At 38.0% G+C, this 4,470-nt stretch overlaps 1 protein-coding gene across 1 annotated transcript in view; it reads left to right on the top strand.

Moving 5' to 3' along the window:
- LOC121373457 (coadhesin-like) overlaps positions 1 to 3,567 on the top strand; it is a 25,839-nt gene extending 22,272 nt beyond the window's left edge. The window contains exons 11-12 of the mRNA XM_041500121.1: positions 50 to 171; positions 1,246 to 3,567. The gene's annotated coding sequence lies outside the window, so the exon portion shown is untranslated. The remainder of the gene's footprint in view (positions 1 to 49; positions 172 to 1,245) is intronic.
- Positions 3,568 to 4,470: the final 903 nt, after the last annotated feature.

The raw sequence follows: 4,470 nt of genomic DNA, 5'->3' as shown, positions 1-4,470 counted from the left end.
TTGATTGATTATTATTTTTATTTTATTTATTTTAATTATTGTTTTTTAGATAAGCTGTTTCATCTTGAATTAAAATGGGATCGAATGGTCCTGGTTATCATACTTCCGGCAGCCATATTGCGTATAGAGGTCAGGTCAGAACTGAAGGATCTTACGACGATTAATGCAGAGGTAAACTTTACACGTTTTATGATTTCCGTGTGGTTTGGTGGCATCGTGCATTGTCTTGAGTTCGGGTGAAGATCTGGAGCCTTGTCTACACACACCCCACCCTCCACCTTATGGCTGTGCCACTGTAACGTTTTATGACCTTTATTTGAACACAAGTTAAAATGTGTTGAAGAACACCACAACCATGGACCTTTATTTACTGGTACTGTTACTTTACTAACATGCCCATATCTAAAATAGTCTCAGGCACGTTTACTAAGCATGGATCTCAAACATTTGATAATTGGGACGCATAATCTTCAAAAGAAACCCACCACGTGTTCACCTCCATTAGCAAGGGATCTTTTATATGCACGTTCCCACAGACAGGACAGTACATACCACGACCTTTGATATACCTGTAGTCTTTATTTGGAGACATGCAAGATAATTGTTCTTTAACAATTATATATATTGGTATCCTGTTGCCACCTAACAGGATGTGCCTAAGACACACGTTTGGACGTTTTGAGGATAAGCCTAGTTAAAAGTCCATTGATTGATATTATTGGAACGGTTCGTTTCTGGGCTGGCACACTATTTCGTATTGACAGTTATTGTATGAAATTATTGACAATGGCTTAGGACCTTCTTGGAAAGGAATATTTGTTTAACGACACCTTGGCATAAGGAGCACTTCAATGATTGGCTTTTATATACACTCGTCGACTATGTACACATGTGTAAGGCTCACCTCTGAATCTAAACAACAAAACCATAATACTTGATCAGGGTCGTATCCCAGCACAGTACAGGAGGACAGCCACTCTTGGAGAGATCCTTTATTGGAGATTTCTATTTCTCTTGTACAGCCACTCACGGACTAGTTTACTAAGTGAAAACTAGAACCAGACAGAGCACATTGGAGTAAGTCCATCTGTAATAACATGCAGTCGTGAATCACTGTCTTAATAGGTGTTACTTGACACTCGCTACAACACACGCACGCCCACACATTTACACACCATTTGTGTGTTAGTCTTAGTATCGCCATTCTAAAACGACATTTATCTCCACTTTATGTTTATATTTCAGACTGGAGGCAGAAACGTGAGATCACTATGATGCTGAGAATTGTGACAAAAGACACACACTCTCTATGCTATCTCCTCATGTGGAATATATCGTCCTTGCATCACATAACCTGGACGTTTTGCCCAGTCCCTTATCGTTTGTAAATACGGCATCATATTCTAAGAATATCACTGAACAATGTTTGGACAGAAACAAGCACAGGTTTAAGAAAACCACTTGTATAAACCAGGAGAAACTGAGTTATTTCCCCTTGTTCTTGATTTTCAGTATGGACATACAGAAGAGACACAGTTTGTAAATATGAATTCTATTCTTCGAATATCATATAACGATGCTTGGAAAGACACAAGTAGTGATTTCAGAAAAAAAACCCACTTGTACAAAGCAGGAGAAACTGTATATATAACATCCTATTGTACGAATATCATACAATGAACAGAAGACAACAGTGTGGAATTAGTCACGTGTTAACCAGTTCCACACTAACATGTGGTCATCCATCAACATCAGCAAAAACGGCACCCCTTAAAAAGAATGGACCAACAGTGAAACAAATCTCGCATCCGAGTAACAGTCATAGCAACAATCGTTGACTATTATTTCCATACCAATGATGCTGTTCCACTTCGTGGTGCAGGGGTGGCATGATCATCATGACTTTCCTTGAGAGGGGTCGAACATAGCACAAGTATCTGTGATAATATTCAAATATGTTTTTCGTTTTGTGCAATATTGGTTTGATTACTACAGCTCTATACACTGTATCCATGGTCTGACCATGGCGTTTGTTTCTATCTTTTTGAAGAGTTTATTTTTGTTAAGTTGTGTTGATTGTAAGCAGCTGTTTACTGTCAAATCTGTGGGGGTTTTGTCGTGATAATTCGGTTGAATATCGGTTTGATTACTACAGCTCTATACACTGTATCCATGGTCTGACCATGGCGTTTGTTTCTATCGTTTTGAAGAGTTTATTTTTGTTAAGTTGTGTTGATTGTAAGCAGCTGTTTACTGTCAAATCTGTTGGGGTTTTGTCGTGATAATTCGGTTCAATATTGGTTTGATTACCTCGGCTTCCACCGTTTTCATTGTCTGACTAGAGCGTTTATTTTTGTCTTTTTGAAGACTGTATTTTCTAGTATTAATGTTAATGTGCTTCATTGTGTCTTTCACGAGTGGACTCTTTTACTGATTTCTACACTATTTTGTTTAGTAATTTTTGAATTTTACATTGGTTTTATTCATTATATAATTTAATTTGACACCCAAAACCGATTTTTTCTTTCTTTCTTTTTTTTCTTTCTTTTTTCTTTTTAGATCGTGCTGGAGTGTCGTTAAACATTAATTTATACTTAGTGTGAGCACTTAGTGGAGTTTATACAATACAAATATAGCAATTGCATGCATTATAGGCTAGTAGGAACAGTACATATACAGGTACTACATAATTATAGATGGTTATGTCTATATCACAGATCACAGAGAATGCAAATAGTTATGTAATGTGTGCCTGCAGACACAGAATTGCCATAGCAACCTGCAGACCAGACCTTGCTGTATTGGTAGCAGCTTATATTAGTCAAGGCTGACTGCATGGTCAAGAGCTGCATCCCACTTACACTGGACACCAATGACCAGAGGGGTAACTGCATTCCTGGTCATCGCCATATTTGGTAATAACTCAAGACAATCACTGCTGATAGGTCGAGAGCTGCATTCCAGCACCTCAGAGGCAAGTGCTAGGACACTACTGATGGCATTAGTGTTTTAATACTGCAAGTTACAACATGCCTTTTTGAACGTTCACCCACCGCCATCCCCTTCTTACCAACCATTTATCTAGAAACTTATATACATGTATAGTTTGATATTAGTTAACTGATACAGCATTGTTTATGTATGTCTTGTATATTATAGGGACAAAGTAGTAGTGTGGTTGGGTTCACGGTGTTCAAACCAACCGCAGCAGGTTTGTTCCACCATTGCGCCCCCAACAAATCAGTATAAAAAAATCTGCAGTTAATAGTGGGTTAACTAAATTGGCAAAATATCAGGGAAACCGCCGTTTCTCTGGTGTTGTGGTTAACTCGCCGATATGAACTGCGAGCATACACAGCTACAGCTGTAGCAAGCTAACTGGTTTCGAGGGCACGCAAAAATATTGAGCTAAAAAGCTGAGTAACAGGAAAGCCGCAGTTTTCCTGCCATTTACACAAATTCGTACTTTGTGAATAATGCACGCAGTCGTTTGGACCCAAACTGCTATTTTGCCCCCAAAACCATATGCCAAACATATTATATTTTAATAAATATTGTTTTCTTTAATAACTTGTTTGTGTTTTGTATACATTTATTAACTCATTCCTTCATTCCCTGATTCATATTTCTATAATAAAAGTGTTACAGTTAAAGTCTTTATAAAGAATCTTGAATAGTGTTTCATGTATGCATATATTTTATGAAGAACTCCTGTTGCCATCTTATCTTTGTAAATATACATTGTACACTAATTCCTTATACGCTGTCATCGGTCTGAATGTACCAAAATAAAGTTACAAGGAAAAAGTTGTCACAGTCATTCTTGCAAGAAACAAATGCACAAGAGACCACTGTCACAGATTTTGAATCAGAGGCGCCGGAAGCGTGGTGGTGATGGGGTGGATGTGTATATGGGTGGCCCTGTTCCCATCTCATAATAATTATTATGACGAATTATTTTCCTGATTTACAGTATGGCACTGGAAGTTTTAAAGAAACTGAATGTTATTTGTTCTTAAGATTAGGTGTATTCGGTGGTGTCGTGATTAAGCCATCGGGCATAAGACTGGTGGGTACAGAGTTCGCAGCTCGGTACCAGATTCCACCCAGAGCGAATTTTAATGACTCAGTGAGTAGGTGTAGGACCACGGTACTCGATTCTGTCTCACTAACAACTAACAACTAGCCCACTGTTCTGGACAGAGAGCCCAGATAGCTCAGGTGTGTACCCAGGACAGCGTGCTTGAACCGTAATTGCATATAAGCACGTAAATAAACTGAAACGAAAATGAAAATGAATTGTAATACACGGTGCTGGATCATTTATGTGTTTTTACTGTTATTATTATTGTTGATATTTACCAGTTGGGCTTCGGAGAATAAATACTTTTAAACCATCAATTACATCTATTTCTTTTCCTTTTCTTGCAGTTTATTCAGTCCGTTCTCACAAACGTTTACGTTATTGAC

Source organism: Gigantopelta aegis, chromosome 5, assembly GCF_016097555.1.
Source record: "Gigantopelta aegis isolate Gae_Host chromosome 5, Gae_host_genome, whole genome shotgun sequence".
NCBI lineage: Eukaryota > Metazoa > Mollusca > Gastropoda > Neomphalida > Peltospiridae > Gigantopelta > Gigantopelta aegis.
This window is presented reverse-complemented; position numbering and strand designations above follow the sequence as displayed.